General features: G+C 32.4%; 1 protein-coding gene across 1 annotated transcript in view; it reads left to right on the top strand.

Moving 5' to 3' along the window:
• LOC118192823 (ras-responsive element-binding protein 1-like) overlaps positions 1 to 15,312 on the top strand; it is a 127,516-nt gene that overhangs the window by 86,076 nt on the left and 26,128 nt on the right. The window lies entirely within an intron of this gene.

Below are 15,312 nucleotides of genomic sequence, written 5' to 3' on the forward strand. Positions count from 1 at the left end.
AAGGTTATAAGATATATCTCCCGCCTTCTTAGTGTGCCTTCGTGGTGTAGTGGTCTGCACGCTGGGCGCGTATTCCAGAGGTTTGTGGTTCGATTCCCGGCGAAAGCGTTGCTCATTTTTCATCTTTCCTGCCTTACAAAAATACCTAATGTCTCTACAAGGTATTTTAACTTAAAATAACTGGATAGAAAATTTAATGATACTGTACAAAATTAATAATCAAAAGGGGAAAATGCTAGCTATATTACAAGGAAAACTGAATATTGATATGATAAACTAACAAAAGACTGAAAAAAATGTAAAACTGTGTGCCAACACTGAAACTGAATGAGTTCTAAACATATTTAAGCAGCTTTTAAAAATTTTGTAATTTTGTTGTTGAACTGTATTTGGCTAAAGTGCGAAGAAAACGATACCTAAAAAATAAAGTTTAGCAGGAAAAAAAAAAAAAAAACACCACTAGTGATCTGAAGAGCAGGCTGGTAGACTGAGAGCTCAGCAAGAGCGTAAAAAACCATAGCAAACCCTTTTGGGCGACTGTTAAAATTTGAAACCTTTCATTTTTTCCCCGCCGTCTAATTTCATAGCCTGAAAGTTGGAAGAAAATTTTTTGTGAAACTTATGTTCTCTGGAGTGTTTTTAAATGGATCGAAAGGAAGAATATACAATTACTGTATTAGTTACCGTTCTTTCTATGGATGAACACTTTGTCAATGTTATCTGACAGCTTTGTTCTTGGATTGTCAAAGCCGTAATTTCTGCAAGGTGCCCAAGGCATAAGCCACCGACCGCAGCAACCCTTGCACAAGAGCAGCCGCGATAAAATTCGTGGACTTGATCTGATGTTATTGTTAGACAAGTGAGATAAGCCGCGATTGATTATCTTCTGGAATGTTGTTCTTTATATTGTGCGTCCACTTTCTTCTTTTCTTTATCAAGAGAAGAGAAGATGAATAGCGTTGGCTAGATTTTGAAGGATTGACTGAACGTTCTTGAAAAACACGTACGAAAGAGAGGGAGTGGCAATCTGCGGAATTTCAGAAACTGGCCTTCTTCTGCATTTCCTAAATTCAGGAAATAAATTGAAATTATGCGAATAAATCCTGATTTTCTAAATCTTACTCTAAAATTGCTAAGAGGAAGATTGGAAGAAGGAAAGAAAGGCTCCAGTAAGTATAGTTAGTGTCCAGTTTTTGGTATTTTAAAAACTGCAGTAAATTCTGAGAAAATCGTATACCAAACTCATGTCCAAAAAAGACGTGTGTGATTTTCACAAATATTCTTTGATACGTTTGATGCATAGAATTAATTAATATCATTATTTCGTTAGGAATTTTGTACATGGATAATTTTAGTCAAATTATATGTGAAATTGTATATGTATATTTCATTGTGTATGTAATATGTATTTTGGTCCGGTCTATGTAAATGATGATTCATGAGAAGCTTAGAGAAATGATGCTGTGCCGGAAAAATAAGAATACAGGGGCTATTCAACATTGAGGAAATATTTATCTCGCTAATTTGGCGAGATATCACCAAACTGGTAACAGTTTGGGCGACTAATTTTTGTCTACACATTTGGTGAGAAATCGCCAGAAGTCACCAAACTTAGCGACATTTTGGTCCGGTCCATGTATAATTGTAATGCTTATCGTGATTGAATAACTGTAATTGAAGCTGTGTGTAACTGCAAGCGCATTCGGCCCTCATATGCCTTCTAGTAATTTGGAGAAGCAGAAAGTGCTAGAAATATCTCGGTGGCCGGGTGAAAACTATATAAGAAAGAAGAGAGCATCATTTCCTCAGTTGTAGTTGTGAGTTGTTAGTTCAGCATCAATTCGGAGTACTGAGATATATCCGGGTTAGCTTCGGTTTTTAGATGCACTTTTCATTGCATTGTGTTTAACGTTCTTATTAGTTTGAAGTGTAACTGCTGTTTGTACTTTGTAATACTGTAAGTACTTGTGCGAGTATTTCTGTGGGAAGTTCCAAAACTCTGAAGTGTTTCTTCAGATAAGATAAATTTTATGAACCTAACATCGGACCTGTGTGCATTCAATCTATTAAGAATCTGTATGCACACAATAATGCGTATATATATTATTTCACTTACGTTTTCAATTCTTTAAATAGAATTCTCTTTATTTAACGTAGAAGATTCTAATTAGAATTTACTTTATTTTTATCCTAGCTTTAGGGAGGGGCCATAATTTTCGGGTAAGCTATTATAAAGTAAAATACATTGAAATGGTTCATCGGCTAATTCTCGATAATCAATTATAACTTGTTCGTATTCAGGCTTTGGTGTTTGTTTTAAATTATCAAGAGGATTTTTGGAGTTACATCAGTAGAGTTTTCAATCAATTCTGGATTGGAGGATTTTTGGAGTTACATCAATAGAATAGAGGTTTCAAACATCAATAGAATAGAGGTTTCAATCAATACTGGTCTGACTTATGCGTTTTTCTATAGTTTAATCTGAAAAGTTTCAAATTTGTGTATGTATAAATGTTATGTTTCATAACTTTGAACTCGTGGCATTACTTGGGATGTCTGTAACTTGGAGTAAATTATCAGTTATAGTGAACCAAATTTTCAGAGTAAATGTAAGCCAGATTTCCTCTGAAAGTCCTCCATAAAAACATTTCTTCCCTTCAGTAGATAGCTGCAGTGTACTTTGCCTTTATCAGTTAGCTGACTAACAAGAATTTCAGAAGTTCTTCTGAAGTAATTTTACTATGTTTTGTTCGAAATCACTTTAATTTGTAAAATGGATATTAGTGACAATCTAACTTTATGATTTGAAAGCAGTAAAATCGTTCTTTATATATAAAAGAAAAGGTTGACGGTTGTAGATTTAAAAAAAAAAAAAAAAAAAAAAAAAAAAAGAAAAGAAAAGAAAGGTTTCAGATTTTAAATTACGTTCAAAGGGGCGTTTTATTTAACGTTTTGTGTGTTACCTTTATTTATTAAATATAATGTTCTTTGCACTTAAATGATAAAATTCAGTTCAATAGCAATGTCGCAAAATAATTTTTAAATGAGCCATCTTTAGAATTTCCGATACACAGTTCCGCGCGCTGGAGATAAAAAGGTTCCCCCCCCCTCGTAGAGTGTTGCCATTGCTCGCTTTGAAATCGTTGAGTTTGTTACTTTTTACAAAATATGAAATCGATAATAAAACAAATTCCAAATTTCAAATTTGGTCTTCCACATGTCCATATTCGTAGGAGGATTACGTCATTCAAAATTCGATGGCTCTAGGTACCGTTGTTTTATCACAATATACATACATTTATGCAGATTTTTCATTATTTAATTTCTTCAAATATAATGCAGGACTCTAACATTTGGTGGTAACAGTTTGAAAAGAGAAACGAACATTTATAGTGATTCAACGCAAAATCGCAAAACGAAAACAGTAGTCCTTCAGGGACAAAACCCCTTTGGACTAAAAAGAATCAAGTGTAATGTTTCAAGTGTATTAATCAATCAAGTGTATTAAGTAAAAATTACGAAAATCTTCTGAAATTTTACGGAAGAACTAAAATTGTCAGTTTTTAAATTAATTCTTCAGTTTTAGTCCTCTTTGTCTGTTGGCCTGTACAGACGAATCGGAAATTGCGAATTCCAAGAAAGAATCTTAATTGTCTCTTTTTATTGCAAAAGCTGTTAACTATTATATCATCATTCATTTAACAAGTCTTTTGTGTTCCGCATGAAGAAGAGGATCGGAGGCAACCCATTCCGTTAGCAACATTACTGTGGGCGCAACCATATCCTCAGCTTATTGATTGTCGTCGCTTTGGGGTTACTGGTAGTGCTGTCACCTGAGGCTCGTTTGCCTTGGACACACACTTTTTCTCCCTAGTTCAGGTGTAGTCATCTCATTGATCCGTTCATCTGCGGCATCTGAAAGGTGCACGTCCGTCTGTGTACTGGATGGTTGCCATGGTTTCAGCCCTTCCTTTCTTTATTTCTTTTTTACTTCGTAACCCTGCTTGGTAAAAACGTAGCCGGGTGAGTCAGTGTGTGATCCGACACTCGGCCCTTTTAGTCCGTCCAGAACATTTGGGGGTGTCACTCTCCGATTCGTCTCGCACCTGTTCTTAAACTGTATGTATGTTTTTGTATCTAAAGCATTATATCGGGGTCTGTGGGTTCCGAATCTTATTTTAATTATATTATGGATGTGAAAATTGTAATGTTAGGATGAACTATATTTGAAGAAGCTTTTGTTGTTTTTGACAGTTCATAATCTGTGGTAATGCCCGTTTTGACTCTTATTGTTTTAACGTGTATAGTTCTCTATATTTTAAATATTTCTTTGCCGATCTAGCGCGTGGAATCGACGTTTAAATTTTTGATGGGTAAAGATATAATAATGTTTAAATCGGCTTTTAACTGCGAATTTGGTTTTGACAGCTCATAATCTGTGACTCTGCGTGCCCAATTAGCACGTTATTCATTTTAACCTCTTCATGTCTACTTCAACATTTTAAGTAATTCTTTTCGGGTCTTTGAATCTAGAATCAGAATTTGATTTTTTACTGTTGCAGAAATAGTCAATGTTAGAATGAACGATCAACGAGTAAAAGTTTGCTTGTGACTGTTCTTAATTTATGATATTACTGTTTTCTCCCTTCGGTTTAAGGGAATTATGACATTAATCTTTGCGTGCTGCCGTGGTTTAGTGGTTAACATGTTAACTGACAATTAGGAAGTTCATAATTCGAATTCCGCCGAAGGCCAGTTTATTACTCACGTTTTCTGCGGAGGCGGGGGACTGTTAGTCTCTATAATGGCTCTCGAATTGAAATATGGTTGGTAACTCCTGGGCACTTGCGTCTTTGGTTGATCGAGTCTCGTACCACTTATCAGTTGTCTTTTAAGGAGGGGGGTATGAAGAACTATCGCATTGTCCCGTATGTACCGTTGTGATGTAAGTGGTTAGTATATCTAGTTGGCAACTGAAAAATCCATGGTTCGAATCTCGGCGAGGACACAGTTTGTTTTACACGTTTTCCCTTCCAAAAAACCTAATACTCTGTGTAACTTATTTTAACCGTTAAGCACTGTTTCTATATAGAAACATTTATGATAATGATAAAATTATTTTTTCAGATTTAACTTAATAATTCGCTTATTTTAATTATTATATGAATGAAAATTATTTTTATAAAATAACTCGTTTTAACAAAAAGAGACTATATTTTCTTTGGTATTTTACTATAAATAAACATTCCGAGGCATTTCTAAATTCTGTTAAATGTGGAAACCACAGAAATTAAAAATAATTAAAAATTCAAAGTACTTGATCATTTATTAACATAATCTTATTTATTTATTTTTCAATATCTAAAGAATCAAGTTAATACAATCGAGGAGGGAGAGGGAAAGGAATTGAGAGAAACAAACTTTTGAATTTTAACATACGTAAGCCGCTAATGTTAATCTGTAGATTAGCTAGGTAATGTGCACATTAACTACTTTCGAGCTTTAGCGGTAACATATATATTTGAAAGAACTTTCAAAACTGTAATCCTGTTCATTTGCTGCTAAGATTAGCATAAAATAATTATGTCATGTTATTGTTCATAAAATTGCCTGCGTGGTTAATTTAACTTGACTAATTATTATTTTTATTATTGTATATATATTCTTTTCTCTGTATTTGACTAAGGTGTTGTTAACCCGTATGTGCGCTTTCAACTTTGCTAATTCTATCCGTATGGGAATCTGGTGTTAGATTTAATAATCATTGGAGAATGTAGGGAGTCTAACAGAGATGTGAAGTGGCTAATAAAGTGGACTTGTCGTTTTTGCGTTAATAGCTACCATGCGTTTAGTGAAATTATTGTTTTAAATGTTCTTTATTAACATAAATTTTTATTCAAGTGTTTGCTTATTGAACCATGGCATTATGTGTATTTCTGTGTGTAATATTAATCCAATACATTTAATTCGTGCCTTTGTTTAAATTTGCTGTGGCTAGAAATGATTAAAAACTTATGACATATAAAGTATTCTTTCTTCCATTTTAAATTATTCTTTCTTACATCAATTTTCAAAAACAGGGCATTTACGAAAAACAAAACAAATTTTTCGTATAAAGATGTAAATAAAATTTTGCTAGCGCAACACTGATGACACGCTGATTTGAAGCAAAATCTTCGATTATATTTTAATAATAATAACGGTAATGAAAGGCCTTTTCTGTAGTAAATATGCTATGCTTATGTCTCTGATGCATAAACAGATTTTATTAACAAAGGTGAAGAAGAGATACTGAGCTTATTATCACTATAGCTGTCATTCTCAATTTATATTGCAAGTTTTCATTGCAGTTCAAAGTATATTTATTTTATTACTGTGATTTTCCTATCTACACAGTATGTTTTCTTTACTGTTCTGTGTCTTTTCTAGTAAATGTCTTCTTCATTACTATGTCTTTCACGGTATTAAAAAAATAACACAGAAGGAAGATTTGTGTTGAGGTTGTAATATGTGGTAAATGTTCGTTCTAATGTTTGTTTTATTGAAAAACATTATATTTCTCAGTAGTAAAATAATCTAGTGAAATTGCTTTCAAATTCGAAGAGAAACCACCCGATTTAAAATTAAGCAAAAAGGCAACATTAGTTTGACGTAGATTTTAAAGTAAACTGTGTGATTTTCGAGGGCGATCACACATGGGTCCCTTTTCTTCAACGGGGAGGAAATGTTTGCTAATTTTTTTGCTCCTGAAGAATAGAGACCTTTGTCTAATCGCCCTCAAAATCGGAAGCAATTGTTTTCTCTCTCCTGATGAAGAAAGGTCTGTGTCTTATCGTCCTCAAAATCGATACAGTTTTGTTGAAATTTCATGACAAGTCAAGAGGTCAAGCAGTAGCCGACTTGTTAAGACAGCTGAATACGGGTAGTTCGACCTGGTTTGGGTTCAGACCCAATTAACGGGCTGCCTGTATTGCTGGCATTTATATGGTTTTCCACATTTGTATGTTCATGGTTTTCCAGATGTGTAACTTGAATACAAGCCATTTCCCTCAGAAAGTCCTCCACGAAAGCATCCCTTTTCTTTGGCAGGTAGCCCTCCTGACTTTGCCATATTCAGGTAACTTTACCTAACATATGACAAACTAATGTTGCTTTTTTTGGCCTTAATAGAAATTACTTTGCTTCATTGTATGTATGCATTTATTGGCGAATAGATAAGTATGTGTTTCATATTGCAGCTGAAATTTTCAGTTTTAAAATGAATTACAGTAGTGTAAACAAAGCAGTGTTTAACACTTTAAATGCCCAGCCAGTTTTGTGTATTATTTCTTTTAAATAACAATTTTTTTTCTTTAATATCGCTATGCCAGGCAGTATGATAATAATGTAGTGAAACCCGATAATTATCAGCTCCAAGCTTAAATCGTGAATCTGCACGTATTCTCGTTTTTGTTTGCACATTTTCTGTGTTATTTTTCAGTATTGTGCATTGTGTTAAAAAACGAAAAGCTGAGATAAATGTAGGAAAATATTTACGTCGAAATCAAATGAATTTTTCTTAAATCCAGGCTCGTGCTAAACATTTTTTTATTTTTTTTTTCGGGGGGGGGGGATGGAAGGTGGAATGTCAGCAATTTCCTGATTGCCATTGTGACGATATTTTGTGTATCACCTTTTTTTCCCGTATGAATTTTCCAGATGAAGATTTAATTACTGATCATACAAATAAATGTCAAAAATTAAATTTCAATCCGGCATCATTATATGTCGCAAGAGATATTACAAAGATACCGAAAACGATTTCTAGAAATAGCACTAAAACAGTCGCAGAACTTTTTAATATTTGCGATAAAATGTTATTTAACCTGTTAAGCAAAATTAAGATGAGTCCTATAGTATTGCGTTTGTTCTGTTCACAAATATTAATAAAAATGATATTCAGATGTAAATTTCAGCTGGATTTCTTTCCTCATAATCTTATCTATAAAATTACTAAATTAAAAATTTTCCTATCGATTTAGCTATATTTTTATATTGCTGATTACTGATGGCTGAAAGGAAAAGTATGGTTGTAGCTCGTAACTGATTCGTCATTTCACATTATAAATTTCTAAATTTTGGTACAATTTGTGAAATCTGTTTTGTACTTTTTCTACTGGCTGTATTATGGAGGCAAAATGTGCGCAGTTACGTTATGCGTCCTTAGTGTGTGATTATGGCAAAGCCTCGAAGGCTATCTGCCTAAGGGGAGGAATGCCTTCGTGGAGGACTTTCTAGGGGAAACTGGCTCGTATACACGTTACACATGGGGGAAAACCACGAAAACGCCCATGCAGCCAGCCCGTTCGTGGGATTCGAACCTCGGACCAAACTACCAGTGTTCAACGACTTTACCGCTCGGCCGCTGGTGGGCTTATGCGCCCTTAGAGGGAGGTGTTTAAGTTGTATTGTAATCCCTTTAGATCAAATTAGACCTATAGTGTTATCAGGTAAGCTACTGCCGGTTTATTTGTCATGTATTTCAAATGTGTGTGCTTAATTATGTATCATATTAATGTGTAATGTGTAGTTGTTGCGTCTGGATAGGGGAGGGTGTGGGACATATGCCTGTTTACCTCTGTCAGACGCCAGGCGTCCCCGTCCTCCGTCACCTGTCACCTGTGTGGGCATTCTGTGTATATATCCATTGTACATAAATTTTTAATGCACTATCTTCTGTTTTGTATTCTGTTAATACCTTTGTATACGTATTCCGCTCTGTATATCACATTTTTAGTGTTGTGTACTATTTCTAAAGTTGCATCATGTTTCATGTATTTTATCAATGTATTTTATGTCTCTTGTATTTTATCAATGTATTCCGTGTCTCATGTATTGTATCATGTATTTTGTCCTGTATTTTATCAAGTATTATGTCTTTACTAAGCTTTTGTTCACTGTCTGTACACCCTGTAGTAAGTATAGAATCTCTAGATACCTCAGTATTCCCAATATACAACACTATCATGCATTGGCAATATGCTTAAGTTTATGTATTGAGTGAAGAGTATTGGCATCTAATTACGCCTTATGTTTATGTGATTAATGTGTTGTTTTCTTTTTCTTTTTTCTTTTTCTTTCTTTCTTCTTTTTTTTTTTTTTAATTTAAGACCCTTTCTCTTTATGTCTTGCACTTGACTATTTATGTCTTGCACTTGACTATTTATGACATGCTAATGTAACCTGAACTGCAATGTAACACAATCACTCATCTGCTCTTGTTGCACTGTAAATACTTTTATTAATTTAAAGTTGCTGCTTCTACACAGGGGAAGGCGTGGGACATATGCCTGTTTACCACTGTTAAACACCAGGCGTCCCCGTCTTCCGTCACCTGTCACCTGCCGGTAGGGTACAAACTGTGCGAAATTTGATCGAAGATAGAGATTAAATAAGAGGAGGGAAGATAGAGATTAGATAAGAGGAGGGATCGAAGATGAACTAATAGACGAACTTGCGCGACTTTTCCTGTCACTTCTTTCTAAGAATTTGAATTCCCGAGAAGATTGGGTGCTAGAAAGTGTCATTTATCGCCATTAATGGTTCATTTTATTGAGACTGCAAGCCTCTATTTTCGTTTATCGGTATTGTGAAAAATTATGCATACAAAAATATTAATTTAAGTCTGGTGTGTGCTAAAATAAAAATGAATTCCTTTTACACTCATTTTAAAATTTTATGATGCTTAAAAGAATGATGAGCCAGACATTTTTTATTCTCTGTAGGAAATAAAAACTTTCCAAGTTGTAGATTTTAGTCGCTGATATATATATATTAGTTTTGAATAATAAAATGGATAGATTAATGACATACACAAAACTGATACATAATCCACGTATCATATATCGGATTTCTGGCACACCTTAAATAAGTTTCTTGTCTAGATAAATGTTAACAAATATTAGACAGCAAACTGGTTTTTAACTTTCAAATTTACCATTTTAAGTAAACAGTTCTAATTTAATTTAAACAATTCTCTTTATTAAATCTAAAAATTGAATTTCTTAAGTGGTTCTAAATTCACACTAATATTATTGCAATATATTGCCATATTAAGCTTTCCATTTTTTAAGGTTATTTAACTTTCTTACAAAGTCCATATTTTAATAATAGAAACGTTTAAATATTTATTCTGTTTTCCAGTTACTCTACCTGATGTACTTTGGTATTCATTTAATTTCTAATACACATTTAGCAATAAAATTTCAGTTATGTGGAGCTCCTGATCGATTGCTTGTTTTAGATTGAATGAAATTAAGCTTAATGTTACTGTTAATTAGCTTGTTATTAATTTAATTGTACGTTTATAATTAATTATATGTTCAAATATTTCCAAGTATATTACACAAACTTTTGCATCCCAATTTTTAATTTTTGGTTAAAAAAAAAAAAGTTTTTATTTATTGAGAGGCCTGATTGATTATATTAATTTGCAGTACTGTTTATCTAATTCTTTTCTTCTAATTTTAGAAAAAAACTTCTTAGCATAATAATTTAAATTTATTTACAATTTATACGGCAGTTTTCCAAACGCATAGTAATGTTGTTATAATAGATTTCATGCTAAGCTTTTTTTTTTTTAATTTAACTATTAATTTTTGCAAACATTTACATGGTGACTTTAATTAACGAAAAATATTTCTAGTACACTTTAACACACTTTGATTCAGAAAAATCTTTTGCATGCCAGTGAACTATATTAAATTTTCCAGTCTAGTTCAGACGTCTTGACTATTATTGATGCAATTTATAAAAAATATAATTGGTATGCTTTATAATTATTTAATTTATGATATTATTATAATACTCTTTGCTCTAATATTGTAATTAATGAAAGATGTTTGTAATGCTAATATGTATGTTTACCAATACCTTTTATTATTTGCTTTTATTATATGCTCTCGCATCTATTACTGTTATTCAAATAATTAGCCTGCTTGTTAGATATTCTTTACTTGTCCTGATTGTCGATATGTAATTCTATTTCTTTATTTTTATTTTCCTCTTGGCTACAATTGGCTTCGAAAAGTTAAACTGTAACCCTGTAGGCAACGGGGGAAAGAAATTTTGATTTGCGCAGTTGGACTATAGCAGGACGGGGGGGGGATTTTCATTTGCACAGTTGGAGCCCCTGCTAACTGCCTTATTCACAAGAGATTGTTCTAGTACTCACAGAGAGTTTAGAGAAACTGCTCCTTTACATTTCTGTATTCTTTCACTAATTGCAAATACAATTTATTATTTTTGTGTTCCATAAGAAATTTTTTTTAAAAATCGGTAAAGATTTGAGTTGTAGCGATTATTTAATTGGCTTTACAGAAGATAATCAAATAGTAAGTTTTTATGTTTCTGGGAGTCTGAGCCCAAAATATCATATATTCTATATGAAGTGACGTTTTCCATTTATTATAAGGCAATCACTATATATATATAATGTGGTAAGCCAAATATTTTCTGTAATCTTCTCATACAAATATTAATCTGATCCTCTTATTAGAAAGTATTTTGTCTCAGTAAAAATGGAATATGCTTTTTCTTTTTTCTTTTCTTTTCTTTTCTTTTCTTTTTTTTTTTTTTTAAGAGTGTAATTTTGTTAGAGAATATAGTTGTTTATTTTTTGTAGGAAGGCGTTGCCTGGCTTGGTTTAATTTATAATGCTTGGTTATCTTTTGATTTAAAATTTAATAAAATAGTTATTCTTCATTTAAAAATATAAAATGACAAAACTAACATTCAAGGTTTTTCATAGTTTTCAGTTAATTCTTTATTACAAACTCTTAAAAATATGAAATAATTTTTTTATTTATTCTGAAGGGAGGGACAGGGGCATAGCTAGAGGGGAGCAAGGAGGGCATCTGCCCTCGGGCACAGAATCCAATGGGCGCCAAACTGATGTTACGACATTTTAGAATTAAATGTTTTCCATCCTTGGCAAGCAGTAGGGGGGCGCAAAATCTTCAGTTGTCCCTGGCCGCTGAAAACCCTAGCTACGACTCTGGGGAGGGATTCTGTTAATGCTTTTATATATGTAGGAAATTGTTTTAGTATTATTCTTATGATTATTATTATTCTGAAAGGAAGGGAAAGAATCTCATAATGCTTGCTATTTTTATACGTAGAAAATCGGTTTCCTATTAGAATATAATAGAAATTTAATACCACAAAAATATATAATTTTTAAAAATGATAGAAATGTATAATTATTGTGTTAGGCCTCCTTTATGCTGAAATAAGTACTTAGCTAGTCTCTGCTTCATAATAAAGCTTCAGTTCAGCAGATTAGAACATTAGGGTATTTGAGTTAATCTGGAGTTCTTTGTCACCTATGAGTGAGGCAAATAGATTAATACTAGCATGTGTAGAAAATTTTCAGTGAGGAATTGCATGCATCACATTAGATAGAATATCAGTAACATATATAATTTTTAAAGTGATAGAAATGTATAATTATTGTGTTAGGCCTTCTTTATGCTGAAATAGTACTTAGCTAGTCTCTGCTTCAGAATAAAGCTTCAGTTCAGCAGATTAGAACATTAGGATATTTGAGTTAATCCAGAGTTTTTTGCCACTTATGAATGAGGCAAATAGATTAATACTCAGCATGTGTAGAAAATTTTCAGTGACGATTCCATGCATCACATAAGACAATATCAGTAAACATGACGTAAATTTGTTTGTAAGCATACTAGTGGAAAACAATGTATTCTGCAATTGATTAATATTTTATAAGCATAAATGATGATTATTTCAGTTGTTCGTTCCCAGTGTATAACTTTAGAATTAACCATTTTTGGTACTATTCGGTTTCGAGGGCCGTAAAAAGTCGCCAAATTATCGTTGATGCCAATGCTGCCAAAAAGAATTGCGGCAAGAAAGGAAGTTATAATAGTAAATAACTATCTAAGATTGATGTTTTAATTTAGATGAAAGGTTAATTTCATATAATACTTTTTTATTGTTATAATTATATGAAAGAGGCTAAACATGACTGAATGGAAGCCTAAGAAAGAGTAAATAACTATTTCAGGTCATTATTATAATTTATATAAAAATTGCTAAACATAACTGAATGGATGCCTGCATCGCTATTTCGCTACCGAATTATCGCTAAAGTATAATTTCATCTCGTTGGTTGTTCAAACGTAATTTTCTATAATGAATGATGCCTTTTCTTTGAAAATATTCTCGGTAAAGTGCAGAATCGCTCACTTATTTGTTTGCCGCTTTTTACAAGGGTAAAAAAAAAATTTAATTTTTAAGTGAAAATAGGTCGATGTGTACGTAGATAAAGTCAAGGATGTGCGCAGTGCCATTTTTGTGCAGTTGTAGGATTTTTTTTTTAAGTGAAAATAGGTCGATGTGCACATGGATACCGAGTATGTGCAATTCTTAAAAACGCGTCAAGCAGTGGGTGATTCTGCACTGTACCCAAAATTCTATTGCTGACTTTTCGTAATGGGCAATTCCCAAATTGTTAAATCCATAGGATATCAAAAAAAGGATTTAAAAATTAAACTAGTATTTCAATGGTGTCTTAAGAAATATAGAACTATATAAACTTACGCAATCTGAAATCAACGCGTACTCTAGATTCGGCACGCGTTAAATGGGCGCGTTTGCTAGATTTGATGCTTTTGCGCTTACATTTTCGCTGTAATTTTCTTACGGCCATCAAAACAGAATAGTACCCCATTTTTTTATGTCATGTTAGATTTTATAATTTTTATATTTTTCTAGTGAGGGCACTGCAATTGTATAGGGCATACTCACTTAAATAAAAGTAGAATTGACATTTTCAATCTGGGACGCTTCTTTAAAAATAAAAAGTGTACATATAAATTTTCCTTTCGATCTGTGCTAGTTTAAAGGAGTTCTTAATTTCTACTTCCTTTGAATAAGATGTGTAATTTAATTTAAGAATTAAACTTGTCAAAGTAAATTTTTCCATGAATTATTCAACCATAAATTAAAAACTTAGATTTCAGTGATTAGCATTGGCATTAAATTATTAAAATAGATATGAAAACTAAGAACTAGAAATAATATAACCTTATTTGATTCTTTCATTGCTATGTAGTTAATTACATGCACTTTATCAAACTTTTCTGATTTCTACATTTTTTCTGGAGCATTTGGCCCATTTTCAAATTTTGCTTATGTATCCTGCCCCATAAGAAAAAAAAAAGAAAATTCAACATAAATTAATATTTAAAGTTTAATTTTATCAATGCATAGTATAAAAATGACTATAAATATATTTCTACAATTTAAAATATATATATAAAAAAGAAAGAAATTTTTTAGATATAAATTTAGCAAATTAATAAAAATAATGTGTCTTCCACTTCATGTCAAGTTCCACTTCATTCTTCCACTATGAGGGCCCACTAGCGGCCGAGCGGTAACGTCGCTGAACACTGGTAGTTCAGTCCGAGGTTTGAATCCCGCAAATGGGCTGGCTGCATGTGTGTTTTCGTGGTTTTCCCCATGTGTAACGTGCATACGAGCCAGTTTCCCTTAAAAAGTCCTCCACGTAGGCATCCCTCCCTCAAGGCAGATTGTCCTCAAGTGCTTTGCTGTAATCTAATAAACCAAACTGTTACTATGAGGTTATTTTATCCACAATTAGTTTGTAAATCTGCCTAAAAGGGAAAGTACATATTCATAGTTTGTAAATCTGCTTAAAAAGGGGAAGTACATATTCATAGTTTGTAAGTCTGCCTAAAGGGGACAGTACATATTCAAAGTAGTCAAACTTGACTAGTTTATCTATGCCACTGAATATGTACTTCTCCTTTTAGGCAGATTTACAAACTAATTGTGGGTAAAATAATCTCAAGGTAACAAACATGAAGTGGAAGACATTGTTTTTATTGATTTGCTAAAGAAAAAACTCCTGTAGTTAGTTTTTATCATGAATATAAGACACTATTGTTCATATTTAAAATAATTAAACTTCTTTATTTAAAAAATAACTTGGGTTACAAAACAAAGGGTTTGAATAAAGCAAAACTTAAAGGGGACAGTCAATTTTGCCTAGAATCACATTTTTTAAGATTTATATCTAAAAAATTTAAATTGATTTTTTTTTAATATTTTAAACTGTAGAAAAATATTTATAGTCATCTTTATGCAATGCATTGCTCAAATTAAACTTTAAATATTCATTTATCTTGAATTTTCATTCTTTTCTTCTCGTACAGTATATGTAAGCAAAATTTGAAAATGGGCCATTTATTTTAAGCTTTGTCTTTGGGCAGTTAAAATATTATG

Source organism: Stegodyphus dumicola, chromosome 8 (genome assembly GCF_044657685.1).
Source record: "Stegodyphus dumicola isolate Sdum_Otavi_A_Nest chromosome 8, ASM4465768v1".
Taxonomy (NCBI): Eukaryota; Metazoa; Arthropoda; class Arachnida; order Araneae; family Eresidae; genus Stegodyphus; species Stegodyphus dumicola.